The 19282-nt window shown below is 45.1% G+C and overlaps 1 long non-coding RNA gene across 1 annotated transcript; it reads left to right on the forward strand.

Moving 5' to 3' along the window:
- Nucleotides 1-5565: 5565 nt before the first annotated feature.
- LOC136302123 (uncharacterized) lies at nt 5566-10052 on the forward strand. Its single transcript, XR_010724004.1, has 3 exons — nt 5566-5776; nt 6427-6623; nt 8831-10052. It is a non-coding gene; the product is annotated as an uncharacterized lncRNA (long non-coding RNA).
- The last annotated feature ends 9230 nt before the right edge of the window (nt 10053-19282 follow it).

A 19282-nucleotide genomic window follows, 5' to 3' on the forward strand; every position in this document is an offset into this window, starting at 1 on the left:
TTTGTCAGGCCAAGCTTAAAATAATCTTTGCAGGTGAGTTGAAAACTTCACCCAGAATTTGAGTGAGAGGCGAAATTTGTGTTATACTGAGAGCTAACTCCGCAGGAATAACTGGTCCTGAGTCACCAATGTGAGTCACCAGACTAGCTCTTGAGTGGCCTCTGCACAGTGCTCGCCTGCTTTGGGGACAAAAACAAGTTTCTTATTGTCACTGGTACTTGTCAGAGCTGCAGGGGCTAGGCAGCCAGGGGAAAAAAGAATAAATGCAATTGTTCCTTGTAATTTTGACAGTATTGTTTTCCAGCTGTCAGGAAATGCTGATATGCAAAGCTCAGCAAAGATGTCTGGCGATAATGCTCCTGTAGGTGAGAACAGGGATCATCATTACCAGTGGTCTTGGATATCACTATCAGATCCCCATGGCCAGCCAGGGTTGCCATAGACTGTGAGTGCTCTAATCTTGCTGTGCAAGAGTTCGGAGAAACAATCCAAACCCAATCTTTATAAACACTTTCTTTTTCCATTACTTTGCAGAAGAGAATTGCACTTCAAAAGGGGAAAACCGTTGTAACATTGGAGAAAGATTTGGAATGTGAATTTAATAATCCTTCTGTTTAGAAAGAGTGTCTGGCAGAAAAAAAAGTTGGGGGAGTTTTAAAAATTTCACTGTGAGCCATAGTTAAGAATGGAAATTGGATAAAGACAGTACAAATTCTTTACAAAAGACTAATACTGCATCTGGATAGCAAGACCTGTTTTAGTGCCAGGCCCAAACCTTCAGTCTGTTGTAAATTTAGCCTGATTCTCGGAAATGCTAAGTGCTTGTGCTTTTCACTGGTGATTTTTCAGGAGCCTGGATGTTTTGCTTGTTAAGGGTCACTTTTGCTAATTGAAATGTAGAATTTTGACACTAAGAAGAGTGTCACCTTCTTGGAAAAGCAGTGTTTCTTGGGTGGTATTGGTTCACGCTGGCCTCTATGTGCAGAACCTAATTTTGCTTGCATCGTTCCAGGGTAGGTGCCAACATTGCCAAGTTGGCATGAAACCAAATTCAAATACAGTAGTGGGAAAGTGAGAGAAATCTGTGAGCATTGAACATCATCATTGGAGGAGTGTGTGTGACTGTGGGGCAGGACCCACACAAAGAAGCCGGTGCCCTCAGCAAAGGTGAAACAGTGTCTCCTCAGATCAGCTGAGGTGTGGATGGTCAAGACACCCAGCCTGCCAATTATTTTGGATGTCAGAGGTGAGGCATACATAGTGTTTGTGTTTGTGTTGCAGAGTTCCTGAGATCATCAGTGAGCTGGTTATGCACACACAGGTGGTAGAGCCAATTTGATAGTTGTTTGTCTTTTAAAGAATTTAGGGCAGTCTAGTTATGTCAAAACTGGCCTCTGTATTATTACTCCAACTTATTGCACCTTCACTAAGGACATTTAATATTTTTCATTGTCAGATCCATGCTGGAGCCGATTCAGGCCAAGTATTTCTTGGAAAACTGGTTAAAATGGTTATGTGAGCTCCAAGGGCAAGACCATGAAAAACATCACTTCGCCCACATTAGAAATTCTTATGACCTCTCCTCTGAAATACCTGAGCATCCCCACAGTGAGATAAGAATTCAGGAGGTGGGCTTCTGTCTCTGAGGTGGGGCTGGGGGCTGAAGAGAGGGTGCCCTTCCTGTCGAAATCCACCCACCTTTGTCCAGTTTTAAGCCTTTTGAATCACAGCTCACATATGCTGGCTAGGGACTTATTGCGGCCCGGCAACTAAAACTGCCAGTGCCTGTGAGGATATGTCTTCATGGAGTGAAGTTCAGGTTTCCACCTTTGCTGAAGGGGCTGAGCACATGCAGTCCCCAGAACTACAGGATCATTGCAAGGGATGTTCCCAGCTGCTCTGGGGCACACTGGAGGTGGCTGCTGGACCATGGGTGCAGAGTGGACAAACGGAGTGGAGGAAGGATCAGCCTGTTCATATGTGGAATGAGGAAGGAGCTGCAGGAGCAAAAAATACCATCCTTGGGTGAGATGCATGCACACGGCTGAGGGGCTGAGGGCTTGCACATCCAGCCTGAATTCCTCCTCACTTCTTTCTTGCATCCTTGAATTTTTAAAGTTCCTCATTCAACTTAAACTGGCTTTGAGTTCTTTGTTGTTGCTGCTGCTGTTGTTTTTTCACTTTATATGCTATTGGATCCCTTAAAGATCCGCACTAAACGGGAAACTCTATTTTACTGGGTATTGCTAAAATACTCTCCCGTGTCTCAGTGAGCTTGCAGGATAACTAGACAAAACAAGGAAGGTGGCCATGTAGGAACTGCAACTGGAATGTGGCTGTTGCTGGCTCCTACTGGCTCCTACTGGAGTGATTAAATGGGAACAGGGCCACATAGCTCCTCCCTCCCTCCCTTGAAAAACAAAAACTGTGGGCACTTGTACAGAAAACAACCCCTGTTTCTGTTTGTCCTTGTCTTCCTGCAGTTTTCTTCTTTGAAATCAGTTTGGGTTTTAGTTTTTTTTCAGTGTCATAATAAGCTAACCTAGGCGTGAGGTTCAAAATAGAGTCATCTTTATTGAAACAAGGAAGGGGCAAATGTCCTGTTTGCTTGGAAATCACCTTAGGTGGTGGTGTAAATAAAAATCAACTTCTAAGTGCAGTAGAACAGAATGACTCATCGCTAAGAAGAGCTGTTTTAAGGTTTTCATTAAGTGACAGCAATGATTTATCCTGTCCTTTACCGTTCTGAGGCAATTTGGAATCAAGTACAGAATCACTGGACATTAAGATTTCAGAGGGAAGCCTGGAAGAACATCCATCTTTGTCACAGTGTCTGTTAATTTTTAATCACCTCAGGATAATTTTAAAACAGGCTGCAGGTTTCTGAAACATTCATGTCGGCAAGTCTTTTTAGTTTGCTGGTTGCTGAGGGTAAGAAAACCCTCCACTTCACAGGACAGTCAGACCAAGGAGCTGGATGAGAAGGAAAACGCTGTTGACGCCTTCTCAGACATGGTCTTCAGTGAGTAAAAACACTAAATAAATAGAATCTAAAGTTCCGAGAGAGACATGCTGGTGGAGTGTTTCAGAGACTCTCCTACAAGTTCAGCTTGACTGGAAATATTTAATATCCAAGAAAGAGAAGAAAAAAGTTCAATGGATTTTTTTTTCCTCCTCTTGTAAATATTCAAGGAGTGTGATTCCAAGGGGAATGAAGGAAGCAAATGGAAAACTTCTGGTGGCAGAAGCTGGGTTTTTGCGTTCAGCTTCATGGCGTTTTCTGGTCTGCAGGCAACACAATATCCCATGAGCATCACACTTAGTTCAGTCCAAAATTTCAGGGAAGGTTTCAGAGCCATTTTAACTTTGAAAGATCCTCAGTGGGTAGTGCTAATTGCAGGTTGGTGTGGAAAGCTTGCAGTCAGAGGGGAGAAATAAAACCTGCACTTGCATCCTTGTGGTCTGTCACCTTGGACCACCTGCATGGGAATCCCAAGGGTCTGCAGCCACTTTACCTTGCACCCAGGATAGGGCACAGGTCCTGCCTGGATCCCTTGAACAATATTCCCAGGAAAATATTTGCCACTGGCAAATTTCCAATGTGATAAAACCCAGCCAGGTCAGCTCTGCCTCTGTTCCAGAGTGGTCAGAAAAGCTGGCACAAGTGACTGGGCTCCTGAGAAAGGTGAAATGGCAGTGACTTAGGTGGCAGGGGAATATGGGTCCAGCTGCAGACTGGGTGGGAGGAGGATGATGGGCAGCTTCTCTCCCCCAGACCTGTGAGCTGCCAAAGGCTGTGCACCTCTGATCTGGCATGTGCCTGGCTGCAGTTCTCATCACAGCTGGGTCAAGTCACAGGCTTGCCATCACAGCCCTCCAGGTCTTTCACCACTCCCTGCAGCCCTGGGCCACGGCTGTGCTGCTCATGTGGGGCTACTGCCTCCACTTCCCAAATCCTCCTGCTTGTCTTCATGTTGCAAGGGGAGAGAGTCCAGCCAGCCATCCGCTGGAGGAGCAGGAAATTTACCTCCAAAGGAACGGCCATGGGTTCCCCAGCTGCACAGTGGGGTCTGCCAGGACCAGGGGGCTGCCTGTGGGGTGGGGATGTCTTGCTGCCCTTAGAGGGGAAAACATCAGCTCAATCCTACCCCAGATAACCACAGCTTGCCACATACATGTTTTACATAGTCTGATAGCAATTAAAGCTGCTAAAAACTGGTCTAAATAGGATACATTTGTGCTCTGAATGTTTTGGCAGGAAGGTTTTGTTTGCAACAAATGGAAACTACATAAATGGAAAGGCAATCCCCCTGGCAAGACAGATCCAAAGACTTCTGCTTTCTCTGCTCGAATAGCACCTCGGTGTAATAATTTTCATGTTGAGATCAATGAGGCTGTTAAATAAATGAAGCATTCAAGTGTAGAAGAAAGTAAGGGAAGAGAGAGATGGCATTCAACTTGAAAGACTAAAAATCAAGCTTCCTTGAGCCCCAAGGAAAGGATAAATCCATTAAGTTGTGGAGAAATAAGACCTGGAAAGAGTAAGACCTGGAAAGAACCTGTCTGATCCATCCTAAAAGTTATGACAAAATAAAACTTAGGGGCCAGAAAGGAAACTGAAAGAAATGGCAATGTAGGAGGAGGGTACAGCTCTCCTGGGATGGCATTCGGTACATACTTGGTGCATCTGCAGGTATTTCTGTTGGAATGTTTGACACATTGGTAATTCCTTCTTCCTAACTAAAAAGGAATAATTTAGTTCTAATTTACTGCAATGTCTTTGGAGATACCTCTTTTTTGGGCCAGTCCCTCAGGAAAAAGAAAAGAAAAAGGAAATGGTTCAGCTACACAGCAAAAAGAATTAACAAGATTTTGGTTCTCTGTGTGTGTATGTTCATGCATATGCATTTAGATATATATTTATTTAATTTTTTTTTTTTTTTACTTTGCCCTGTGAGCATGTAATTCCAACTAGATATAATACACACACTCAAACCAGAGCAGTAGAAGGAATACATTGCAGAATTATTCTGCTGGCTGATTTTGAAAATGTTTGAGCTGTCTCCATGTGGCCAGTATGACTGTGTTCCTATGGGAACAGGCTCCTTCAAAGCAAGAGGGTTCTATAGCAGGAATACATAAATCCTTGCTAAAAACTTGGTGTTTAGCACAAAATTAAATATTCTGTAATTATGAAGCATTCTGCAATATTCTAATTAAATTCACTCGTTTTCAAAAAGGATTGACATAGTTCTTTTCTGTTCTGCCAGTGAGGCAAGATGTAATCAATCACATTGAAAGCATCATTAGGACTAGTTAGGACATCCAAGGTGGTAAAAGCTTGTTAGCATCCTCCATGCAACCACAGTGTTACTTCTCACGGCTGTAGCCTAGTGATGCGGTCCCTTTTGGAAAGCACCCTACTGCAGGAGGAATCCCATTTGCTTTAATGGGACTGCTGCTTGATTTAAGAACTGTTCTGTGGGAGGGAGTGCATTGGAGTCTGGCTTTATGCTAATGTTTGCCTTAAATGCAGATCTCTTCTGAAAAATAAAGTCTTGTGTTGTATATTTTAAGTGTTTTATGTTGTCTTCATGTTGACTTATAGAGGGAACAATGCTTATAGAAGAAAAGCCTGGAACTTCAAAGCTCTCTTGGATATTATAAACACATCATGGGATGGGTGAGCAGCTGCTCACGGGTCAGGTGCAACGGGTTACGGTGAATGGGGTGACATCAGACTGGGCAATCACCAAGTGTATGGAGTTTAACAAAGGTGAGTAAAGGATTGCACATGGAACAGGGCAACCCTGGATTTGTGTACAGACAGGAATGAAACTCTGCAGAGTGGCACTGTGGAAAAGGGACATGAAGGCCTTGGTTGATGGCAAGTTGGATATGAGGCAGCTGGGGGGGGGGCTGCTGTGTCCTGGGGTGCATCAGGCACAGCATCACCAGTTGGGCAAGGATTGTCCTGCTCTGCTATGCATTGGGACAGCCTCACCTCAAGCCCTGTGTGGGCACCACAACATATGAAAGTTACAAAGCTATTAGAGAGCATCCAAAGGAGGCTCCAAGAGAAAGGACCTAGAGGGGAAGCCGTATAAGGAGTGGCTGAAGTCACTTGGCTTGTTCAGCCTGGAGAAGAGGAGTCTGAGGGGAGACCTCATAGCAGTGTACAGCTTCCTCACAAGGGAAAATGGGGAGGCAGGTATTGATCTCTTGTCTCTGATGACCAGGACCCAAGGGAGTGGCATGAAGCTGTGTTAGGGAGGTTTAGGTTAGGTATTAGAAGAAAGTTCTTCACCCAGAAGTTGAAACAGGCTCCCCATGGAAGTGGTCACAGCGCCCAACCTGACAGAGCTGAGGAAACATTTGGACAATGCTCTTGGGCCCATGGAGTGATTCTTGGTGTGTCCTGTGCAGGACCAGGAGTTGTACTTCAATGATCCTTGTGGGTCCCATCCAACTTGAAATACTCTTCAGTTCTTGAAAAGAAGAGATTCTGAGGAAGAAAAGCATTCATCTGTCCAGCTGACCAGAGACCAGAACGATTGCTGCAGCTAGCTGAATACTTATTAGAATCTATATTCTGAGTGTTCATTCCCTGAAGCTGATCAAAGGTATCTATGCTTTACTTTTAACTCCAAGCTGCTACAATTGCCAGCAAAGTAGCTTTTATGTCTGTAAGTAATAGGAGGGAAACAGAACTTCACCTGCAGTTCTTTGCCAGCAGGTGATGAATGAACGGACTGGAAGTTAGAGGGAGACTGGAACTCAGATTTCAAGGCAGGATTGTAAGATGGGGGAAATACAGTTAAATGGAGTTGGAAGTCCTGTACATCAAGAGTAGATCTGTAAATGAAACCCAAGTGTGGTCTCATTATGTTCCATCTGGTACTAGGAGTGCAGAAATACCTGTTTTCTAATGGAAAGAAGAAATCTTTCATTTAGAAGATTTCTAAATGAAACAAGGATGTCAGAGCTGTGTCTTCCAATCACAGTCTTAGCACTCCAAGATAAGACCCCTCTTGACCACTGCTCAAATGTCTTCTCTTGCTCTGTTCTTGGTCCTGGTTCATCTATATTGTCTCTGCTGACATAGCCCTGGTTTGCCTCGCTGCTGCTCTTACATCAATACAGCTTCTTGTGCACCCCACTTGAGGTTCTGAAGGGCCAGGGTGAGACATTAACGTGCTACAGGTGTGGGGACCATTTGTGAGTGCCATTTCCCCTGTCACCCTTAGGGAGGAGGGTGATGAGGAGGCCCTGAGAAGAAAACCCTAAGGGTGTCTAAGAAACCTTTATGTTTAAGGCACCAGTAAAAACATTCAAGGAGGTTTCTGGTCATGATGTGGTAGGATTGGCACTTGGTGTTGAGAAACTTGAAGCACATTTCTGCAGCTGTCTTCACTGATTTATGTGGTGCTAGTGATTTTAGCCACCTCAGCAACTCATAAGGCACCTTGAGGTGCCACCTCCCTGTACGGTTTCACCTGAGTGATTGTGTATTTTGGGAAGTGTAAGCATGTTTGTGAGAAAAAAAAAAAGTGAAGAGGAACAGGCTATAGAGAAATGTTTAAAACCAGCAGAACTTCAATTAGTGTTGAAATTCCTTTCCTAACATCAAGAAGTTTCCTGGTTTAAATTTCATGCTGCTCTAAACAGCAGTGACATGTTGTCACCTCTCCCTATTTTTGTTCTTAAGAATGCATAGGAATTTTAAACTGTCTGATACCTAATCAGCATTTTGGTGGACCAAATGCAGTATTTGATACGATATCATGAAGCATACTCTGCAGTTGGAAAAAACAATTTGTAGTTTCTGTCTTCAGAACAACCCTTACAGCTCACAGGAGAGCCACACAGTGAAAACATGGGTGTGTCAATCCTTTCTAGGCTTGATAAGACCAGAATTTGTTTGAACAGCCATCTGCTGGTCTTGAGCCTTTAGTATTTGCTTGCCAATAGAACAAGATAGGTGAGGGATATGTTGTTTTTATTGCTCTGTACAAAGCATATCTGGATTGCAAAGAGAAGCAGGAGGATGATGGCCCATAAAGGAAGACAAATGTATGTGGGGTAATCGGTCCCAGAACTTCAAATGCTCAAATTCAGCTTGCATTTGAAGTGGACATTTCTAAAGGGCATCAAGCCAAGTAATTTTAGGCCAAATCTGTGGCTATTTAAGGAAATACATTACAGAGCAGTGAGTGACTGCCATGAAACATCATTTTAATTATGCCCGAGTCTGTGCAGTTTTGCCCCACTGTAGAGGCAGAGAACCATTGAGACAGGGCACTGTAATGCTCAGTGCCAAACAGAGTGAGAGCCAAAGCTCTGAGAGTAACAAATCACATTCACGGACGACCATTCCTTTCCCTCTCCGCTTTGAATATTTCCTTACAAGTGTTAGAAAATATAAAATCAATAGCCTCGTGCGGGTGAAACCGAGGAAGAACAAATCCCCGTGTGAAGCCTGCCAGTCCATTTGCCGGATAAACCCTGCTTTGTGCCAGGGTGTCCCTCTTTGGATTGGGGGTTTCCTCTCCGCAGAGAACACCAGCGAGGGTCATCAGCATTTCCCTGAGGGTTTTTTTAGAGGGGAGGAGGTGCGCAGGTGAAGAAAAATGGTTTGCAAGGGAAACGGGACGTGGTGCCTGACCTGGGCATTGCTCCCCGCTCGGTCCCCTGCCCTCCTGCAGCATCTCCTGTGGCAGCAGAGTGGCACTGCGTGCACAGCAGATGATTTCAGCGGGGTGTTTGAAGTCCATCAAAGCGATCCTTAACACAGTGTGACTAACTTTCGGCTTTTTTTCTTTTGTGTTAGCCGCATGAGGAAGAAAGCACAGCCGTCGGATGCAGGATGTGACAACGCTTTGCCCCTTTGGAGCACGGGAGCTTTACCAGGACCGACGGCCAGAGGAACATAATCTCTGCTCTGTCATTCGTCCTGACCGGGGCCGATGGAGCTGCTTTTCCAGTGAATTTCCAGCTAGGATATTAAAATAAACTTCTCCCCGGAAGCTTCTGCCTCGAAGCAGCCACCCTGTATTTGCCTTTGTTCTATAACTCTCTCTGATGTTCACTGGGGCTCTCCTCTCCAAGGCTATCCCCTATACAGCGGAAATTGACCCCTGTGCAATCTTAGAGAGCACTAATATCTCTCTTCAGTCACACCATGACACTATTTGAAGGACATCCTGCCTCTGTGTCAGTCTTCTGAATGCCACCCATCAGGTCTATCATAACCTGAACTGGATGTTCTGCTGTGCCTCACAAATATTTTGTAATTAAGTCACTAGGCAAGAGGGTTGAGTTTTGCCTTTGTTTCGCTTTGTTTGTGTTTTAATCATCACTGTTTGCACCCAAATTCTAAAGTCCATGGTTAGGGCACCTACGGTCAAATTTCCTTTAACTCTTGCTGAGGAGAGAAAATTGAGCTATGGCCTTATGATCTGAATATAAGCAAACAATCTGTTGTGACAAACTCACAGGGAGATTAAAAATATCATGATTCAAGGCAACAACATTCTCAACCTGAGATCATCATTTTCACAGAGGCAGGGGGTAACAGCTGCTTGTTCATCAGAGGATTATGTCTTCCCGCTGTTACTGCTGTGACCCTAAATAAAACCTCTAATGGCAGCGCAGCAGCATGGTCGGAGAACACAGTGATGGCAGGAAGAAGTCCCTCCCTTCTGCTCTGGGGAGGTTTCTGTGGACAGTGTTGTCTTTCTGGAGCCTTAACTGAATTATTTTTCCTGTTAGTTCCAGAACTTTGTGATTCAAATAATCTCCCTCCTAGCACAGATCCTTTTCTAAAATCATTAGTGAGGTGTTCCTGTCCTGCTGAAAATGTAATTGAAAGGCATATACAAATGTAGTGTTTAATTCCAAGATTTTCCTGTATTTTGATTAAAAACCTCCTGGATTCTAAAGCTTAGATTGTGCTAGATGTAAAAACACACGTTCATCCAAGAGCACATCATGAATGAATGGAAGCATTAAATTCTGCTGACCGTTCACTTAAATTTTTTTCTGCCGCATGTGATTCCAGGACAAATATTGATTGAATAACCTCTGTGTGTGTGTGTGAAGTGTGGTCTAACACCCAGAGTGACCTTTCTCTTCCGTGTCTAATCACCAGTGATAGCTGTAAGCTTCCTTTTATATCAAAAATCTCGTTTCATAACCCAGCTCCCCTGCTCTTTGGAACCTGAGTTTCTCCATTTGTTTGTTCAGCCAGTTGAGGTCTGCTGGGATATTTCTCTGTTTGATTTGCTTGTTAGCTTTGTTGCTGGCTGAAATGGCCCGGGGATGGTTTGTTCAAGGCCTTTGTTTTCTTTTCTGGAAGAGTTGGTGGAGGGCTTTGTTCTCCCCAAGCCAGGCAGCATCGCTGCACGAGAGGTTTGCCTCGCTGCCCGTCGCACACCCACCCGGGCAGGCGGTGCCGTGCCCGTGCACACGCGTGGGCTCCCAGCATCGCCCTGGCCTCTGAGGGGCTCATCCAGTGGCTCTTCCTTTTTGTTTATCAAAGCACCGGCTGATGTTTTGACATGCTGATTTTTTGGGCCACAGCCTGTCTCTTTCCCTGTCTTTCCTCACAGAGGGGCTGAGCCCCTGGGGCAGATGGAGAGAGAAGTGAGGTCAGGGCTGGTGTTTATTGGGACTAGCTTAAGTAAAGCTGGGGAAATAAAGAGTGCAGCAGAACAAAGGAGTTTGAGTGAGACACCTGCTTGCTCTCTCTCTCTCCTCCTCTCTGCGTGTCTCTCTCTTAGAGATGCTCCTTATTACAGGGAAAGACAAATATGATAATTGTCCTTATAGTCACTTTCCACATTCACAGAGTGCAGTGTATAGGGTCTTTACAGAACACGAATCTCCCCTGAAGGCTTCTCATGGGAAACTTGGGGAAACACTGTGGCCCCCACACATGCTTCTCTGTACCCAGCCACCCTCTTTGTCTTCAGGACATGAGCTCTGGTGGCAACTGGAGCCTGAATTTAGTTGTCTTCCATTTGTGCCATCATCAAAACTACAATAGTTCAGGCCTCCAGTTCCCACCAGGGATGTGTGCATTTGTGTGCACATATTGCTCCCTTCCAGCCTAAGAAGTGGTATTATTTATTCTCATGTTAACTAAAAATACTCAAATTGGTTTCTCCTAAGATTGTGATTCTTACTTCTCTACATAAATATATATAAATAAACATGCACTAAATATATATTGGTATATATATGCATCTATAGATAAACATATATGCACACACACACATATGTATATTCCTTCCCTCCCCTTTCCTTCTCTTCTCACAGTCTGAGCAGTCCCAGTGAGAGGACAGTAACTTTCCATCACAAATGCTTTTCCTGTGACTGTTTTTGTTTTCTAAGCCTGCCACATGAAAATAGACATAATATTTTCATTTTGGTTGTCTGCAAATAAATAGAAATTTGACTTCCAGAATGTCTTCCTAGAGCAAATCAAGTTGTTTCAAGATTACTCCCTTTCTAAGTAATACTTTAAATGTATGTGCAGATAACTCCCTAATTTAAAAGTACTGTGATGGTGAACCGAAATCTCTGTTACACAGGGGTTAATTACAAGAGTTTCAGTTTTGGTTGGCATTTACTCCATGAGTTATTCATACTCCAACAGCTTTTTATTATATTCTCTTAAGATGTGATTAAAACCAAATTTTAGCCTTCACAGATCCAAGCCTGTGTCTGGAGCCATGCACGTGCCGAAACGAAGATACGAAGGGCTGTAGGAAACCCTCTTCCTCCCCTGCCTGTCCTATCCAGCTGGTTGTCTGGTGAAGAGATTTCAGCTGCCAGCAGGGCTTCTCTTGGGACTGCATCATCCTCCTCCTCCTCCTCAGCATAATGGCAGGAGATTGCTTTCCCTGAGGATTTTTCAAGGAAACAGTCTATACTTTTAACATTAGCTCAGCTGATGGAAAGCAGCAGTGCCCCAAGTTGGCACGGTGGTTGTCAGGGAGAAAAGTACCTCTCTACGACTGAACATTGCACCTCCTGAGATCCTCCTGGGACCTCCAGGTGGGTCACGAGTCATTGTGATACTGTCAGCTTCTGCTGGCTAGCCTGCTCCCTCTCCTTGGCTTCAAGTTGTTGCTGGACTACAGCTCATACCCTCTGCTTGAGGGACCCAAAGTGAGACCTAGGAGGGACTTCACATCACCTGACACTTGGATTTTTTCTGCTGGGAGCATGCATTACCAAATCAGCCCCACAGCACAGAGGCAATCTCAACAATCTGAAAGGAAAATGTGGAAATATTTCCTTTAGTGTGCAGCACAGGGATCCTGCTATTGACTCATAGCTTTAGCTCACTCCAAGCTGCACAAGCATTTGGCAGGATGGCAGGATGCTGATGAACCTTGGTGTTGGGGCATATGAGATGGCAGAGTCCCTTGGAGATACTTTGTTCACTTCCACTGAAATATCTGCTTATTTCACATGGGAATAAGCCTCCCTCCTCCATGGAGGGTGAGAGCAGGCTGTATATTCAGATGATGGTCCAATGAATAACCTCTAGTACAAGAAATCTCTGAACTTCAGGAAGCTGGGGTGCTGTGCTACAGGAAGAACAGTTTGCTGCATACCTGTGTTCTTTTTCTAGACTCTCCCTTCAAGTCACAGGAGTGGTTTAGTGGAGCTGCTCTTTCTACTGCTAACTTTAAACATGTGGAGAAAACCTTGAAGCTGCCTTCCATTCTTAAAATTTCAACCCAGGTGAAAGGGGAGGTTTGTCAGGGTCTGTCTCTGAGTGAGGTAGACTGTTCCTGCAGCATGCATGGATGCTCAGTGCACTGGTGTGGAACAGATCGTGCCAGACCGTTTTGCATTTGGGTCCCCGTATTGACTGCTTACTTTGACCTGTGTGATTCACTGTCCCTCTCCCTGGCACATGTTTGAGAAACCCCTGGCCCAGAAGTATTTACCTGCTGAGGGAGCAGACTGAATATTAGGTGGAGGCCAGAGAGATCCTTGTTCCTTTTCTTACAGCATGTAAGAGGCTGTGGTGTGCTGACATTGGCTGGATATCAGATGTTCATCAAAGATGCTCTAACACTACCCACCTCAAGTGGATAGGGGAGAGAGAATGTAACAAAATATATAGAAAACACATGGGTCAAAATAAGGACAGAGAGATCATGCACCAACTACTATCACAGACAAAATGGACTTGATTCCAGGAAATTAATTTATTATCAATCACGTCAGAGAAGGGTAATGAGAAATAAAATCCAAGCTTTAGAACATTTTCCTCCCATCCCTCCCTTCTTCCTGGGCTTAACCTCAGTCACAATTTATCTCCCTCTTTCCCCAAGTGGCACAGGAGGATGGAGAAGGGGGTGTGCAGTTAGTTCCTCACACTGAAGGTTGTCTATGCTGCTGCTTTCTCCTATGTTGGTCTCCTTGGAAGCTATGAGTGCCCACCTGCTGCTGTGTAGCACCTTCCTCCCCTCCCTCCCCTGTCTCTTGTTACTCCCTGACCCCATGTTCATGGATGCTCTGCTGTCTCAAGGAAGTAAACTAAGAAGAGGGAAGTGCTTATCTAAGCATGGGAAGAGAGGGGGAGCCATAGATCTTTCTCCTTCCCAGTCTCAGGGAAGAGAGTTCAGGCAAGGTAGAAATGCTCCGGCATTAGAGAGGAGATTGGGATACAGGCACAAACCAGGGAGGTGGGTGTCTTGAGAAAAGGTGGGACCAGTCTGAGGTGTGAAAAGTGCTGCAGAATGTGACGAAAGACTTGCAAGGAAAATCACATGGTGGTATTGGGCCCTGGCAGTGTTGTTCTGGGCTCCATGTTACTCCATGCAGCTGGTGCATTATCCACAGTTTCTGTGTTATGACTTTTAAGTTACTATGCTCCTCCAAGTTTTAATCCTTTCTTATCATGAGGCTGTTGGGTGGAATTAAATCCTAACTCACACCCATCTAGGAGCTGTAGATGTCAGTGGGGGCTGAAAAGTGGTGTCTGCCAAGGGACCACGATGTAGAGATGTTCTCCACACTGCTGGTACAGCTGCTGGAGGCAGAGGATGTTCCTGCTTTGCTGTAGCATGGTCATACTTGCATGTGGGAGGTGGATATCAGTGCAGTGTGATGCAGATGGGGACAGATGCCTGTCCCCATCCTGCAGGCAGGACTCTGAGTGAGCTTTCTGCCTATCAAAGCACCTGCAGAAGCACAGCTCCAACAGATGCAAACAGGAGATGACAACACAGAGAAAGAGGAGGCCAAATGATGTTGTTTGCCCAACTTGCAAACACCATCAGGTAAACCCAAGCTTGCCCCCAGGACACCTCCAAAACAACCCTATGGAACTGACACGTTTATTGCTTCCTTTTTGTTGTTGCTGGGTTGGTCATTTTTGGGGGTTTTTTTGGGTTGTTTTTTTTTGGGGGGGGGGAGGGGCATGGGGGGTGGTGTTTGTGTGCATTTTGTGTGTGTTTTGTTTATTTGGTTTGGTTTTAGTTTTTTGTTTGTTTGTTTGCTTGCTATTGCCTCTTTCATGGAAAGCATTAAAAATCAGGAATTAATGCTTCTTTTCTTTTTTAGTTTTTTAACCTAGGGCTGCAATTGAAGCCTCCAGCACATGACCATGTCACAGCCCCAGCTGTGCATTCATCTCCTTTGATAGGACTGCCCTGTATCAATGCATGCCTTAAAAAATAGTTCCTTTTTAAGGGAAAGTGAGGGTGTGGACCAACTACTCACACGTAGCAATGCTTGCAGAGAGAAACTGTCTCAACTTGGGACCAAAAGGCAGACAAGGAGAGAAAGCTGACCTGCTTCCACTGCGTCATTTGTTATCCCGGTGGGAGGACATGAGGCATCACCTGCACAATTTCCTGTCTCAGGAAACCCACAGTTGGGCAGTGGGTCAGGTGTTCCAAGCAGCATCACAGCCAACCCAGCCTGTCATCCTAGCAGGTGCTGAGGCAACATTCTGCTTGATACCACAATGCAGGAGTCTGAAAGGGAATTTTAAAGGGTCTTGGGGCTTTTAAAGGGTTTGAAATCTTTCCATCACTCTGCTTTCAGAAGAAGGGTTTTACTGTGCTTATTCATGGCTTTGATGCTTCGAGCAAGTACATGCTTGTTTAGAATTAGGTCCAAATTCCCAGAGTTGTAGGAAATAACCTCTGCTTTATTTTCCACTGTTTAGTACCCAAAGCTAACCATGCAAACTGACCCTGTGAAAAGTCTGAGCTGTTCCCCCACCTAGGGCACTTCTTGTCCATGCTGAGAGCTCTCTTGGAGCATAAGCAGTCAGAGACCATCTGTGCAGGGGCTGGAGAAACTTATGTAAATATTGCTGCTTTGGGCTGGTATGTAGAAGGTGCTGGGCTAAATGATTTATTAGTGTGCTCAGTGCTGATGCTGAGAGGGTTCTCAGGTTGGCTTTTATCACTGACACCTCCTTATGGGGTCTCACTGGAAAATTCCTGGTAACTGGATAGTGGGAGGGACATGCAGCCCCAGGTTACGTATCTTATGATCTTGTGCTGGAAGCTGTGCAATCCCTCACAGCATGAGAGAATGAAACCCACAGGCACGGCCATCCTGGAGGCATGGCCTTCCATTAGTTAAATTTGATGGGAGAAGCTACAACCTCTACATTAATGGCAGTTAAAAGTTTCTCCCTCCATAATTTGTTTCTCTAATTTTTGCATGATGGCTGTGCAGCAGTCAGAAATTACTTTTCCCTGTACAGGTCCTTCAGCAGCCACCAGCAGAGACTAGATGGACCCCATGTGTCTGTAAGCCCTCCCTGTATAAGAAAAAATCCTTCACTTAGAAACCCCAATATTCTAAAACTTAGTAAATATCAGGCTTTAGGACAGTTGTTCATTCCTGCTGCATTCAGTAGAGCAGAGACCTGGACATGTGGGATTGGAGGTCGCTGGATTCAGCAGCCCAGCAGGTAAAAATAGTCTGTAGGCAGGCTGAGTATGAATTCCAAATTGGCACACACACCAACCCTGTATACATGTGGCCATACACCACAATCCAGTGTGGTGCTTTAAGCCCAGCTGGCAGCTCAGCTCACCCACCTGGTGGGTGTTCAGTCACCTCCAGAGAAAGCCAGACTCCATCACAACTGATGGTGACCTGAGAAGACAAACTCCATCACTCTGAACATCTCTCCCTTCCTCCTTTTTCCCCCAACTCCATATGCTGAGCATGATGCCATATGGTTTGGAATACACCCTTGGTCAGTCGGGATCAGCTGACCCCTCCCAACTCCTTGTGCACTCCCAGCCTCCTGGCTGCCAGGGTGCAATGAGGAGCACAGAAGGCCTTGACTCTGCATGAGCACTGCTCAGCCAGAGCAAAAACATCCCTGTGTTTTCAACACTCTTCTCAACACAAATCCAAAGCACAGCCCTGCACCAACTTCACAGAAAAAACCAACCCTATCCCAGTCAAAACCAGCACACTTAGAAAACACAGCACTTGCACAAGCAGCACAAAAGTTTCAGTCCTGTTCCCCCTCTGTGTCTGATCCACATGAAGGCCTGTGTGTTGGACACACAGACACACCATGTGGGAGGAACTGTCCTCACATATCCATCCAGTACCTACTGGCACCTGGGGGGCACACAAGCCCCCAGAGGGCTCCAGCCCCACTCACTTGCAGGGTCAAATACACACACACACACACACACACACAAACACACACACACACACACACACACACACACACGGCTATGAACCCCTCCTGGAACCAGTCATGGACACCCAGCCTAACTGGCAGCTGGCCCTGGATTCTCTCATGAGGCTTTGGACACACACACACACACACACACACACACACACACACATGCAGACAGGTCTCACAGTGAACCCCAGACCTCACACCCTCCCCTGTGCTTGGCCTGGATCAGTAGCCAGCTCCTCCAGCTGTTTTGCAGGTAGGGATGGAGGAATATCTGGCCCAGGCTGATATCTGCTTTGGTATCTATCTGCCAAGCCACCTATTCCATTTGCCTGCCAGCAACAGTATGGAGCCTCTACCCAGGGATGTAGCCGGACACGGTTTAATGAGCAGACAGGACAGATGGCAGCAATGGGGTGCAGGGCATGGCCAGACAAGGGTACTGACTGGTCTCTTATATCCCTTAACCCTTGCCTACTCATTATTCTCCAAACCACCACAATCCCTCCCTTTTGCCCTTTCCTCCCCATAACATACTCTAAGTTTGTTGCATCCCAAGACATTGTTGCCCTGCACCCCATAATGTGCCAAACCCCTCAGGTGACCCTCTCCTGTTGTCTTACCCTGATGGATGTCACCCTTGGCCCATGGGGCTAAGAGTTCCCTGAGACAGTCCTGCAAAGGGCACGAAGGGATCATATCCCCAGTGAGGTTATTGGGGTCTCCCTACCTTTTGTCACATAACAACACCAGGTCTGGCATATGAAAGCCTTTTTGCCCTCTCAGGTTAGTTTGGAAGCTTTGGTTAAGTAAAAGCAGAAATGCATACAATCTTTGGATTTTAGGGGCTTCAGCTTTGTTGATAACAACAACCATGGGCTTGGTGGTGAGATCAGGACGCTCAAAAGTAGTGCAGCAATGAAAATAGAAAAGGGGAATGGTCTGAAAACACAACCAAAATACCTAATTGCCCACACATAAGTAGTAAAAGAGGAAGATCTCAGAAGTGCTGGCAGTAGGTCAGGAAAACACTGGAATTTCACATGTTGAAAATTCATCAAACCGCCTTGATATAAAGTTACATGCAGGCCACTTCTGAGCAATAAATGAGTCTGTATTATCCCCAAGCCTTAAAAAATCGAATAGGCTAGTGAGTGGGAGCTTGGAAATCCTCCCTGAAAAATTCTTCAGCCGTGGCCAAGGAATAGCAGGTCTTTTATGTTTTTGATTTTTTTTTTTAGCTTTCAAAAAAATGAGAGATGTGCAGAGCAGCAGATATTCTTCTGGAGGACTGCAGAGACAGCCGCCACATTCATAATCACATTATTTTATTTTCTTACACTCTGTCCTTGATATTTTTCCACTTGCACGATTTATTCTTGGCTACTGTATAGCATAAATCTATAGAAAAGATGTAGTTCCCTTTGTCTGAGTGCTAAAAACACAGCAAAAGAGGCAATAGGATTTAAAATTGAGTAAGCCAATTTCAAGCATTTGATTCAACAGCCGCCAGTTGCACAAGAAAGCTACCAGAGTAGGTTAATACAGGTGGGTGGGAGTAGAGTAGGGCAAGATATGACCAAAATGGTCTTGGAGCTAATGTTAACATGCTTCTTTGAGAAGATGGAATATTTTCCCACAAAACTCCCTTCACATGAGTTGCCCTCTGCCAGTGCCCCAATCTATATCTGAGCTTTCTGCGGTGGGAATTGAATTACAGCACCTTGCTTTCTGAGTGCTGAACTCCATCACATTTTAGAGCATCTTGAGTCTCTTGACCTTTGAAATAAGATCCCCTTTTCAAAACACCTCGAGTTAGTCTGAGCTGAAAGCCTGAATCCAGAATTGAGGGAGAGATGGGGAATTGTGAGGGAAAAGATTTCACCATCAGGAGTGCAGGCCCTTGATGGTCCTTGGCAGGCAAGCATCAGTTTTGTTCCTGGAAGTGGATGTGCATCTAGAACTTGGAAGAGTTGAGCAAAATAAAGCAGGATGCTGCCTCCAGGTAACAAATTAGAGTGGCAGAAAGAAGAAATGTTTGGTTTTGGGAGTCTCCTGTGAGTCTCATAACTGCATATTGAAGGCAGTTCCCTCTAGAATGACTCTGTGCTACAGCTCGTGGGTGCCTTGCTGTGTGTAAAAGAGTTGCCATGGGTTTTGGGGACATGGCTGAGAGCCCCTACAATAGGTCAAGTCTACAGACCCATTTGGAATAATAATTTGTAGTCTCTCTGGGTAAAAAAAATGCCTTAAATCTTACTGTTCCTATTCTCATGTCCTTCCCAGGTCAGTCATAGGATAAGCAGATTCTGCAGAAGTTTTCTTCTGAGAAAGCCCATGAGAGCTATTTTTATATATACTGAGATGGAAATTGTTGACATCGCAAAGGGAAATATATTTTAATAGCAATTGTTTCAGTGCCAGTTCACATTTGCTTTAACATAAATGCCTTTTTATAAATGAACCCAGTTCTGTGAGAAGATCATACATGCAGTAACTTCAAAGCGCTGGCACAGCCTGGAAGACCACCAGTCTCTACAGCACATACCTGTCTTTTTAAAGAAATATTGATCACATTTAATGGCTTGT

Source organism: Chamaea fasciata, unplaced genomic scaffold (genome assembly GCF_029207755.1).
Source record: "Chamaea fasciata isolate MVZ Bird 193981 ecotype frontalis unplaced genomic scaffold, bChaFas1.0.hap1 SCAF_1, whole genome shotgun sequence".
NCBI classification, from domain to species: Eukaryota; Metazoa; Chordata; class Aves; order Passeriformes; family Sylviidae; genus Chamaea; species Chamaea fasciata.